The 13,533-nt window shown below is 34.9% G+C and overlaps 1 protein-coding gene and 1 pseudogene across 5 annotated transcripts in view; both read left to right on the top strand.

The window, feature by feature from the left end:
- Positions 1-5,645: 5,645 nt before the first annotated feature.
- The window catches only part of LOC140615526 (olfactory receptor 52E4-like), a 50,398-nt gene continuing 42,510 nt past the window's right edge, over positions 5,646-13,533 (top strand). For 3 of the 5 annotated variants that reach the window (XR_012016077.1, XR_012016076.1, XM_072795389.1), the window contains exons 1-2: positions 5,646-5,870; positions 10,667-10,724. The gene's annotated coding sequence lies outside the window, so the exon portion shown is untranslated. Of the gene's footprint in view, positions 5,871-7,189; positions 8,020-10,666; positions 10,725-13,533 lie in introns of those variants that run through there. The other 2 variants (XR_012016075.1, XM_072795391.1) reach the window with 2 other exon arrangements.
- Positions 8,197-9,350, top strand: LOC140615525 (olfactory receptor 52E1-like; annotated as a pseudogene).

Genomic DNA, 13,533 nt, shown 5'->3' with positions numbered 1-13,533 from the left:
GTAATCCTTGGAGAAATACCACATTCTAAGATTTTCTAAGATTGGACAGGTGATGTATGGATATGACTGTAGCATCCTATGGTCTCGGTAAATAAGGAAGTGACCCTCCCCTACCAAAAAAGAACACACATTTATGGGTATAAATCAAAGGGACACAGGAGCTAACTGAAAGAGCTCCCAATAGCCAAAGCTGATCAATGTGACAAAATAAAGTAGAACTGGATTACGACATAAAGTACAAAATAAATATTTGAGGCCATACTGATAAAAATAAATGAGCGAATATATAAACAAAAGGTGGAATAGATTATCTCTCATGCAAAAAAAAAAAAATCCAAGCAATATATGAGGATGCCTCATGTTCAAGAGGTGGAGCATAACTATTCCCTGTTTAATTTGTGGCATACACTTTGTAACTTACTTCTAAAGAGAAAACTTGGAAATGGAAGAGAAAGAGAATCTGACAAACATGACCTCAGCAAGGTGATGAAGCTCAATATCAACAGTGATAAACCGTGTTGATAGTATGTATCCTTGACGTGGTTTAACATAAATAGTATTTTACTTCATTGATCTTCCCCAGTCACATAACTCTGGTCTAATCATGGGGGAAATAATCAGCCTAATTTCAATTTAGGGATATTTTACAAAAACCTGACGAGTACTTCTTTATAAAAAAGAGGGGTGCCTAGGTGGCTCAGTGGTTGAGCATTTGCCTTTGGCTCAGGTCTTGATCCCAGGGTCTTGGGACTGGGTCCTCTCCTGATCCCAGGGAGTCTCGCATCAGGCTCCTTGCAGGGAGTCTGCTCTCTGCCTATGTCTCTGCCTCTTTCTGTCTTTCATAAATAAATAAAATCTTAAAAAGAAGAAAGGAATTTATGTACTTGAGCACGAGTGTGCACATGCATATGCGCATGGGTCCCAGCGATAGGAAGGGCAGTGGGAAAGAATCTTCAAGCAGGGGTCCAGGCTAAGCTGGGAAGCCCACCACCTATGGGATCATGAACCCGAATGGAAACCAAAAGTCAGAGGCTCAATTGCTGAGCCACCCAGGCACCTCCAAAACCTTACTAGTTCTTCTAAAAATTGTGAAGCCGTCAAAACTAAGAAAAGCTGGAGTAACTGTCACAGTCAAGAGAAACTAAGAGACCTACTAGATAAAACTAGTAAATGTAATTTGGTGTCCTGGGTGGGATCCCATTAGAGAAGAACATAAAGTATGACTATAGAAATCTGAATATGAATGTTAATAAAATATGAACTGTAGTTAATATTGTTTTATCAATTATAATAAATGTTACTAGTAGGGGAAATTATGTATGTGTTTATATGAAAGCTCTTTGTCCTATATTTTCATTTTTCTGTAATCTACAAGTGTTATAAATACACTTTTTAAAAAGCAGATAGAAAATCAGTTATCCAGAAATTATCTTATATACCTAGGAGACAGAAACAGGGTATGTTCTATGAAGTATCCACAATTTTAATATACTGGTGAAAGTATCAAAGAAAATAACTGACAAAAGAATAAACAAAAAAAGTGAATACACTGAATAGAGAATTCTAGAAACTCAGAGATTTAATTGTCACATGACAGTGCTGACATTGCAGATCCCAGTATCACTTTCCAAAATTCAGGAATTACATAACTTTCCTGACAAGCCTCTGCGCCTCCAACCAAAAACCTGAGCTTTTGAGGTAGGTTAAATTTAGGGGCTTGAAAGGGAAAAGATTGTTAGGAAGCCCAATTGACCAGTTTGGATGCACAACTAAACCAAGAAATACTACAGAGATTTTACTCAGTAATAATGCTGTTGTTCTAAAGCTATTTGTTTTACTCATATGTTTTGTACTTTATTGGAAATAAATCTTGGAAGGAAGATGATATCATATTTATTAACTTCCCTAAAACCCCAAAAGTGACTCTAGGACACATCTCTATGGCAACTCCATCAGTATGAATTTCCACAAAATATCCTAACCTGGGAATACTGAGTATTAGTTAAGTAGTTTAGATTATTATCAACAAACCATTACAAATTATGTACTATATATCAGGAAATGCTTTAAGTGTTATACAAGTATTAACTTTTTAAATTCTTCACAATAATGTTTTGTACTAGGTATTATCCTGCTCATTATAGAGATGGAAATGGAGACAAAGAGTTTAAATTTCTTTCCCAAACTCATATGTCCATTAAGTAGGGAAGATGGGATTCTAACTCACATAGTCTGCCTCAAAGTCCATCCATTGAACCAATTTTCAATATCTCACACTTCTTCCCCTAGATCTCCTTTTACCAGTATATTAACTCTGTCATATTTTACTATTAATAAGAACCAAGAAGCAGAGATTTGTGCTCAAAACAACTGGTCTTTGATTTATTATATTTTCTCTCCCATCATAGTTCTAATGAATACTCCATAGAATGACGGATACTAGCTGGACTTCAATTTTTTCATGATAGTATTTAAGGTTGAATTGTGTTTAGGATGGGAATGAAAGTGAGGAGGTAGGTAAGTTTTGGAGAAATTGATGAGATAACAGTAATGTAAACAATATGGTAATGAAAAAAAGAGCCAGAATGACTTGCCAATCCCTTACATAAAATCACCCCAGATTTTCTGTGACCTGGACTTGTACATGGAGCCCATGAGAGGAATCTAGAACTAGAGGAATCTTGAGGAGAAAGAATGGGATGTAAGCCCTCCTTATAGCCTCCCATGCCTAGAGATAAGCCAATTTATCACAAGTTATCCCAAGCTTGGGAAATAGCATCCAGAATCAGGACTTTTTTTTCTTTTCTTTCTTTCTTTTCTTTCTTTCTTTCTTTCTTTTCTTTCTTTCTTTCTTTCTTTCTTTCTTTCTTTCTTTCTTTCTTCTTTCTTTCTTTCTTTCTTTCTTTCTTCTTTCTTTCTCTTTCTTTCTTTCTTTTTCTTTCTCTTTCTTTCTTTCTTTCTTTTGCTTTTTCTTTCTTCTTTCTTTCTTTCTTTCTTTCTTTCTTTCTTTCTTTCTTTCTTTCTTCTTTCCTCTTTATCTCTTTTTTCTCTTTCTTTCTTTCTCTTTCTTTCTTTCTTTCTTTCTTTTTCTTCTTTCTCTTTTTCCCTTCCTTCCTTCCTTCCTTCCTTCCTTCCTTCCTTCCTTCCTCCTTCCTTCCTTCCTTTCCTTCCTTCCTTTCTTTCATTACCAATGATGCTTTGCTTCATATTTATGAAGCATGTAGCTCAGTGCCTCTAGACAACTCTGTTTTCTTCAGAGACACTCCATTTTAAGGTCAGTGTTTATAGTATAAGTCTTCCATTTCAGTCAGAGCAGATGGAAATGGAAACATTCTGGGGCAGGTGGGTGAACTAGCTCATCAAGAAAGTTAGAAGCTATGCTGATGAATTTGGCCTTGGGTTCAAGAAGGATCCACTAAGACAGGAACATTTTTTGTTTTCAAACAAAGTAGCAAAAAGAAGCCATTTTATTGTGGTCATTTCATTGAGATGTAGATTGAAGAGATAAAACAGATTTCGGAAATGGAGAAAAAAAGGAAAGCTCACTGAATATAGAACGTATCAATGAGCCCAGAGTGTAACAAGATAATAATTTATGCAAACTCAGGTTTGTACTATGATGAAGACTTTATAAATCTCATTCTTAAATATTTGGATAAATGGTATGTGCCTGTGTGTGAATGCTTATGCAAATACCTTTTTGACTTGCTTTCTGTGTTCTTTCTTAAGTCTTTGTCATTCAATTTACTTTTTCCTTTGCTTCCTATGGTTGTACCTTTACCTTCAATCTTGTCTCTCTTGCCTTCTCTTAGCTGTCACCATTTTATATCTATCTTGCTGAACTTTACCCAACTTTGTATACCCCTCTGTTCTCCATTCAGTTCTCAAGATAAATATTTCACAATTCATGCCTTCATATAACTGGCAGAAAAAAATACCAGATCTAGAATCCTTATATTTTCAAAGCTATTACAAAAAACAAAACAAAACAAAAAAACAAAAACAAACAAAAACAAAAACAAAAAAACAGTTTTTTTAAAGGCTTGACTCATCATTTACAAAACCAATTCCAAAATTTTCCAAACATATCTAAATCCATATATACCAGGATCATTAAGCAATAGTCTGTCTAAATTTCATTTCTATAAGCTGCTTTAAAATTTTTCCTTATTGAAAGGTAACAATATGACAATATACACCAAGTACAAAGACTCAAATAATCTAGCAATTATATTATTAAAATTTCCTAATTTATGTTGGCTTCCTAATATGTTATCATATTTGTTTATAATTCATGAATTAAATTTGCAAGATATGTATCATTTCATTACAATATGTGGAGACTATATTTTTTAAAGAAATAGGGCTACAGAATATTGATAGCTTGAAAGAAACAGAGCTATGATTTAAACAAAATTTTTTAGCTCCAAATCCTGAACTTTTTCCATTATTACATATCATAATCATAAAGTCAGTTTTGGTTACGTGGGCCCAAACTGCAATCCCATAAAGCCCTTTCTATATTTCTGACTCCAAATTATTGCCCTTGAGTATGTATCATTGCTACCAATCACTGTCTTTTCTATGTAAATTTATTATTTTTTCTCCTTGTCACCAAAACGGTCATAATCCAGTTAACTGAAAAAGATCTGACCACCTAACTTACTATTCTTCCTATGAATAGGATCAACAAAATAAAATATTCCTTTCCATGGTAACCATAGTTTTGCATAATAATTGCGAAATTTGGGATCCCTGGGTGGCACAGTGGTTTGGCGCCTGCCTTTGGCCCAGGGCGCGATCCTGGAGACCCGGGATCGAATCCCACGTCGGGCTCCCGGTGCATAGAGCCTGCTTCTCCCTCTGCCTATGTCTCTGCCTCTCTCTCTCTCTCTGTGACTATCATAAAATTAAAAAAAAAAAATTGCGAAATTCATGGAAGTCTTCTGAATGAGAGTTGATGAATAAGTAGGGTTCTAAGAATCTCTGAACCTCTAGAAACTCCAAAAGACAGAAAATGTCTTGTCTGCATCAATTCTATTTATCTTTTTCTTCTCTATTCGCCTCTAAAAGGAGAACATCAACACAGTAAAACCCCGAGAAAATCTTTAGTAGCTACCTAATGTTGTTATTGTTATTATTATTATTATTATATTTACCACATACTAGTCATTCTTCTTTGACATAATTCTTTTGAGAGCTCCTAATATATACTTTTCAAAAAGTGCTTGAAAGTTACAACTTCAGTAAAGCAAAGTTCTCTCACAATTAACTCTAGTTGAGGAAGGGATAGAGCACTACAAAACCTGAGAATATCATAGTACACAATGGAATCAGTGCCCATCTTTTGTTTTGAGGATTTAAAGGAGAGAAAAAGACATGTAAAATCAGGGCTACAAGATATTGTAATTCACACTGTTTTATTAAATTCACCCTTATATTTTTAAAACACATTCTAATTCATATATAATTGCTTATCTATATTATCTTATCCTTCAGCAGTTTCCAAATGTCGAATAAGTTAAATCAGATTAACTTGAGGAGATTTATAGAAATCATAAGGTACTGTCCCATACCTAATATCTCAGAATTTTCAGGGTCAGAACTTAGAATCTGTTTTTGTGTCTAATAATCCACAGGCTATTATGAAAAGTCAGGATTAGAAATCACTGCTGTGTAAACCCTCTCTCAGTGTGTATTTATAGGAACTCATGCAGAGCTTTGATTACTTCTTGCTTGCATTAACTTGGGATAACCTTGAAGAGCAAGTCAATTGTCACACATATAACCACCTGGCAAAAATGAAGCCAAACATGAGGTGCTCGTAAATCTGTGAAGTCACTTCTTTCAATTTCTTAGGATACAGTAAGGTAAATATTTGCTAGAAAATATGAGAAAAATGATAATGTTAAACAGTAATGAAATATAACAGGTATTTTTGAAAGATGGTTGGAATCTGACACAGAGAAATGAAGTAGAGTGTGGGCATAAAGAAGGAGGAAAAAATAATGAAGGAAATAGTGAAAAGTGACCATGTTGTCATGTAATCCAGAAAATTCTGTTAGTGTGCCCATCTCAGCTATGCGCCTTTAATATCTAGACTTTCCCTCTCCTGTATGAAAAATTCTATCATATCAACTCTCTCTAATTTAAATTTATAAATACTACTCCGATGACATTATTATTTCTTAAATAGCCCTTGGACTAAGTTTGTTAAGTACTTAGGAAGCAGCATGACGTATTGTCACTAGTATGGTCTTTGAATCCCAAACCCTAATTCTGATGTTTTTGGCGTGGGTTACTAAGTGGTTTTGTGATTCATCAGAGCCCTTCTCTCCTCTTCATTATAAGTGTGTCAATAATTACTACCTTTCTGGATTCTGGATTTTTTTTTTTTTTTTAATTCGTGAGAGACAGAGAGAGGTAGAGAGACAGAGGGAGAAGCTGGCTCCTCCCAGGAAGTCTGATATGGGACTTGATCCCCAGACCTGGGATCACACCCTGAACCAAAGGCAGATGTTCAACTGCTGAGCCACCCAGGCATCCCCCTTTCTGGATTCTTAAATAATGTATACAAGTTGACACAAAGCTGTGTTTATTAACACAGGCTGGTGAAGATCTAGAAAGGTGAATACATTAAAAACTTCATTAGACACTGTGTTGAAAACAAGGTTTAGCTCCAGCAACCAGAGCACTTGGAAAGGAAGTGGTTGCAGAAGTCAGGGTTAAATTTGGGGCAGTTGGTTTCACAACTGAATGAAGAGATAGCAGCAAAAGAAAGAAAAGTGCAGAGAGATGGGAAAGGATCTGATCTGGAGGGTTGAAGAAGTGAAACTGTCAGGAAATACATAATTGTGAAGAAAAAGAATGAACCACGGGCTACAGAATTTGATATGACCAGGAACAGAGGTGATAATAAAGATCTGTAAGAGGGAGGGGAAAATGTGAGGTGTGATCTGGCTGTACGACTTGGAGTTCAATAATTGAAAGATAGGGTATCTATATATGCAAACAGACTGAGGATGTAACTGTAGGAAAAATAGCAAAAGATGTGTGGCCATGAACAGCTATTGAAGCCAGTCAGAAATTCAAGTCACACCTTTTTATGATGTGAAATAGAAACAATGCTAATGACACGTAGATACTAAATTTATTTTATTTTATTCTATTTTTTATTTATTTATGATAGTCACAGAGAGAGAGACAGAGAGAGGCAGAGACACAGGCAGAGGGAGAAGCAGGCTCCATGCACCCGGAGCCCGACGTGGGATTCGATCCCGGGTCTCCAGGATCGCGCCCTGGGCCAAAGGCAGGCGCCAAACCGCTGCGCCACCCAGGGATCCCTAAATTTATTTTAATGCAGCTTGGCACTATTTTGTTATTATTGTTTTGAATGTTTCTACACAGGTATTAAAAATATCTCCTACCACAGCTTCATAAGGAAAAGTTCACACTACATAAAATATTCAAATTTAATTTCTTTACATGGTAATGCAAAGTCAACCTTTGATTGTTACTGCTGCTTTGACCAAATTGCTCTTATGGTTTCATCGTTATCTCTTCTGCTATTTTCAACAATCAACTATAAAATCTAATGGTGAAGTCATCTCAATTGTATGTATTATAAACACTATGAGTTGGATTTCCTGCATTTAATACAGTCTTCCTTAATTGTAATGTTTCTGAAGAAAGAAGTATAAGAATTGACCTAGCTGCTTTTTCCATTAGGTTTCACACATTTAAAGGTTTTTGTGTAAATTTTACTTCCACAGGCTATAACAATTGACTATGAGATGGTGTTGCTTGGGATAAAAAAGGAAAATGTACTCATTAAAATCCCAGAGAAACCATACATTTTATTATTATTTTAATTCCTAAGCTAGAACGGCTTTAAAGAAGAGTAACGATGTATAATCTGTACACCAAATATCTAGCCCTTTGCATGATATTCTATTGGTCCTTGATGAAAGTTTAATTATGTTATAGAAATGAATGAAAACAAATCTAATAAATCTGAAAACTTGGTTGAAATAAAATAATAATAGCATGTACTTCAGTTTTCAAAAAAAATCACACAGTTATGTCATGATGGTCAGGGATATTAGAAAACCTCAAACATACTTTGTATCATTGTGTAGGAAATCAATAACATTGGGAGACATCTAGTCTATGCAGCTGTACAAGTTCTACAGAAGCATGGTGCCTTCTAATGACACACAATTCCATCCCAATTTCTTTCTCTTGCTGGGAATTCCAGGGCTGGAAGACATGCATATGTGGATTGGTTTTCCATTTTGTGTTATATAACTGACAGCCTTATTGGGAAATCTTACAATTCTTTTTGTGATTCAGACTGATCATAGTCTCCATCATCCTATGTTCTACTTTTTGGCCATTCTCTCCTCTGTTTACATGGGCCTATCCACATCCACCATCCCCAAGATGGTTGGCATTTTCTGGTTCAACTTGAGAGAAATCACTTTTGAGGGCTGCCTCATTCAGATGTTCTTCATCCACTTATGTACTGGTATGGAGTCAGCTGTGCTCGTGGCCATCGCTTATGATCATTACGTGGCTATCTTTAACCCTCTTCGGTACACACTGGTGTTGACAAACAATGTGGTATCCATTATAGCATTGATCATCCTTCTGAGATCCCTAGCTATCCCTAGCAATACCCTTTGTTCTGCTCATCTTAAGATTACCTTTCTGTGGACACCAAATCATCTCCCACACTTACTGTGAGCACATGGGCATTGCCCGCCTGTCCTGTGCCAGCATAAAGGTAAACATCATCTATGGCTTATGTGCTATCTCTATTTTGGTGTTTGACATCATAGCCATTATCATCTCCTATGTCTATACCCTCCATGCTGTCTTTTGTCTCCCTTCCAGGGATGTCCAAATGAAGGCACTCAGCACTTGTAGCTCCCATGTGTATGTAATGTTGGCTTTCTACACTCCAGCATTTTTCTCCTTCATGACCCACCGATTTGGCCAAAATGTTCCTCAATACATCCACATTCTTCTTGCCAACTTTTATGTCATCATCCCACCTGCTCTCAACCCTGTAATTTATGAGGTCAGAACTAGGCAGATAAGAGAAAAAGTAACTAGAATTTTAACATATAAACTATGAAGTTTGGACTTCAGAGTTAAGAGTTAAGAGGCTTGAGTATGAGAAAATGGAACTTATTCTCTACTCCCAAAATTGCCACAGTACAATGTTTGGGGAAGATGGTATCCTATGTGCAGATGTATAAAGTCTTTCATTCATCTTAGAAAGTGTCAGCCAAAAGAAACAATAATAAATACTTAATATAAGCATAGTTTCAACCACATATCACAAATGCCAGAAATTGTGATAAATAAAATAGCATTTACATGAAAAAATTCCATGAAGTTGATAAAAATTTAAAAATAATAACAAAAATAGACATATATTATGAGCCAGCCACTGCTTTCAAGACTTTGTGTTAATTCTTTAAACTCTTACAACTACAATAAGTAATTTCTATTTTTTTCCCTTCCTATAGTTGAGGGAACTGAAGCAATAATAATATTACATATTAACATTATTTTAGAGTAAGTACTATTTTCAAAGTTGAAATAGAAACTCATTTCTCAGATGAGTAAACTACACACACAACATGAGCATATAAAAAAGACTATGGACAAAAACAAGTAAGTAAATTTTACATGTAAGTAGAGATAAGATACTATTAGTAAGAAAAATGAACTCTTTATATAAGGTATTGATGGGAAGATGCACTTCACAATCTCTTATGACTTAAGAATCATTGAACTCTATGAAGCAAGAGGTAATATGGCTACTAATAATGGCATCTAATATTTCTTGACCCTTTATAATGTTCTAGGAACTACATTTGGTTCTTGGGTAGTTCACATTTTATAATGAGTTAAGTGGAGGTCCAGAAGTTAAGTAATTTTTACAACTATTATGTAACAGGATTTTAAATGAGTTATTTAGTTTCAGCACACTTCCCTTACCTGCTTTGCTATAATTTAATATAGAAACAGACTGTGAAATAGGTGCTCAAAGGTTAAGAAAACATGTAGGTGTCAACATATTATTATGTAGCTTAAAATGGAATTATATAACACAGTGAGCATGAATATTCAGAAATGAGAATGAAAGATGACATATATAGTGTATATATATATACTTTGAATATGAATATACTATCATTAAAATAGAGAAAATTAATAGATATAAAAGATGGACATGAAAATGAACGACATAAAAATTAGCATGCCTAAGAGACAAATACAAAAAGAATTCTCAGTTCCCTGGAAGCAGGTATGAACCCAGATGCTTCAGAAAGCTTGACTCAAGCTCCCCAGATACTCAGTCCCTGAAGGGATTTACCAATGATGTCCTTCCCACGGGAGCTACATCCTCTGCATAAAGTCTTCTTGAGGAATTCTGGGCAGAAAGGCCAGACTGACACTGCAGAAGAAGGCATAACATTTTCCCTGAGAACGTCGCCCAAGTTATATTTTCATACTTATGGGAGGTCTCCCATGAAAAAGTTGAGATGGGCGGGGCAGCTCAGCATAGTGAACACTGAGGAGAGTTTTGGAAAGTTGCATCAAGTAGTGCCACTTACAGATATATCACAGATGGAAGTCCTTTTTTTTTCAGCTACCCCACAGAGAAGGAGCACACAGGAAGGAGCACTTCCCTACAGATGTTAGCCTGGGTGAGTGATCAGAGGCCAGAACCATGGAAACAAAAGTGGTAGTGAGGATGATGACCTTTGCGCTCTGAGCTGCAAAATTCATTCTACCTGTGAGTTAACCAGTGTTTAGATTTTGTAAAGATGAGAGTGTTTTTCAGTTTGAGTGATAAAAAACGAAGAATTTGAGATAGAGTCCTGTTTTGTTCCAGTTGAATCAAATCCAACCTATGTATTCTGTGTTTCAGAATGAAATTAAAGTAATTTGCATATTTATCTCAGGAAGAAAGTTTAATGGAATTCGATAGAGGAGTCTTAAAAGTCTTACCATTTGTCCCCTAACTAAATGAGCAATGCTTGCCTGGAATATTATGAAGATGCTTTAAAACATATCTCCTAATCTAATTAGATTAAGTTTTTAATTTTTGATTTAGCTTGAATGGTGAGGACTCAGTTCTCACGGTCCTTTCTATGGACTATGTTTAAAGTATTAGTAAGCTAATAGTGTTTTTTTTTTCACTTTGTGTTGTTTTTAGAAAATCAAATATTAACATCAAGAATCACATCTATGGATAACAATGACAAATTATTCTACCTAATGGTGCTAAGGTCATAGCATCAAGACATTTTGTTAGGCACCATATATACAGCCTCTTATTGTATTAGCACTAGATCTATTTGAAGTTTATACAATGATTATCTCAACCTCTACAGATAAGTAAAATAAAGCTCAAGGAATGACTTTCTAAAGGTTATTAGTATGTGAGAGAGTGAAGGAAGACATAAAGCTATGTTTACCTGGGTTAAAAGAGAGCGTCACTGAACACCAACCTAACTGATTCTTAATTAGTCACAATAGAAAGATGGGTTCTGATAGGGACAGAAAGATGAATTTGACACTGAGCGTACATCAGTTGGCAAAAACAGTCTAGTAAGAGGCTCTATCTGCTGGTCAGGGTCTGAAACAATGTAAATCATGAGACTTTCAAATAAATCCACACCTTTACAACTTTTGAGAAAGGGTAGGCATGGGACACACTGGTTCATCTGTCAGGCAAATGTCTATAAATAGACAGTGAATGCCGGAAGTACTCTGTGGAGAAATTTTGGCATTAAGCCTACCTAGTCTCAATAATCTAATGATGTATTGTTGGTGTCAAATATTTTTAACCCTGAATTATGCTGAAATGAATGTAATGAAAATATTGAAATAAGTTACTAATCCCTAATGGTGGCAAAATCATAGATACTAAGGAGAAGACTGACTTTGTTAACAGAGAATCTTTCACCATGAACCTCACATTTATGATTCTCTTTAATTAAACTTCAAACCATTGAAATTTCCTTTTACATGCCTGTAATGCCTGTGTTTCAACTGGGATGTACTTATCAGATGGTATCATCAACACAACAGCAAATGAAGATGAAATGGTCCTAGAGAATGTCAAGTCATTCTTGACAAAGAATGACTTTGTCAAGTCATTCTTGACAAAACTTCTATGTTTTAATTACAACAATTTTTCCTAGGTAAAAATAGCTCCCTGAAATTCACTAACTTTTCCTTTGTGTACTCCCCCAAAACTCAACATATTTCCATTGCTTTAGTTGCTAAGAACCACTGAAATCCTCAGACTTTTCTTTCCTTCTAATCTCACCTCTACCTGGCCCTGGGATCACTCTAGACCCCCACCAATTCTAGATCATATAATTTGTGGTCTAAACTGTCAACCTCTTTCTTCTTATACTTGAAGAACACATATATTGTTTTTATTTTAGGATCTGACTGCTAAACACTACAGGAAATGAGACAGGAAGAAAAAAAACATGAATATTTAATAATTATAAAATTATTTCTATAATTCTGAATAGAAGTTTTTATTTTTAATTTATAATTAATCCCTACTTCTATATTTACCTTAGCAGTGGTATTAAATTTGCCCAGGGTAAATTTAACAATAGGGAGACAGACACATAATTCAATTTCTAATCATACAACAAATGTTTGTGAGTTATGTAAGACAAACACCTTGGACTCTTTTCACTTTAGCTTTGTTTGCCTATAAATCTGATATGATAACAGCTACTTCAGAGAGACATTTTGAAATTTGAGTGAGAATATTTATAAAGCATTGAGTATTGGTGTTTGGTAAATATTTTTTTCTTTGCTTGACCTTTTGGTAGCATAAAGTCAGTCAAATAAAGGAGAATAATATCTATGTATGTATCTAAATTATCTATGTATGTACCTGAACTAGAGAAAAAATATATTTCAAAGACCATCTCAATTGGTACATTCTCAGTTGATTATGCCTCTGGATTCCTAAAATAAATTATGAATTTTAATAATGGAGTAATTTGAAATTTGGTTGAAGATGTTGAGGATGTTTGGGAAATTTCAATAGAACATAAAAATACCCTACTAACTGCAAAACAAATGCTAAATTTAAGAAAGCTCAGAGAGAAGAGTAAAACACATCCTAGGATACACTGCTAGCATACTATGTGGTTGTGTACTTCCCCCTCAAATTTGTCATTATTCAGAGTGATTTTGGTTAGTGAACTTGTTGCACATAATCATAAAGAAAATACCACAGTTAGCATTTGACTTAAAAGCTGATGAGTGTGAATAAAACGGAAAATATCAGGAATAAAAGCTAAATGCCATTTGAAACAATAATTTTTGTATGCTCCTTGAGTGGGATTTTGAAATATTTTAAATTTTGGGAATTTTTAGGGGGGTAAATAATTCTGTGTTTAAAATAAGCTCTCAAACTGAATATTTTATTAAAGCAAATGATACTGTACTTTATAAAACATTAAAGATGACACTTAT

This window comes from Canis lupus, chromosome 23, assembly GCF_048164855.1.
Source record: "Canis lupus baileyi chromosome 23, mCanLup2.hap1, whole genome shotgun sequence".
NCBI classification, from domain to species: domain Eukaryota; kingdom Metazoa; phylum Chordata; class Mammalia; order Carnivora; family Canidae; genus Canis; species Canis lupus.
Note: the sequence above shows the minus strand (reverse complement) of the source record. Positions and strands in the feature narration are given on the sequence as shown.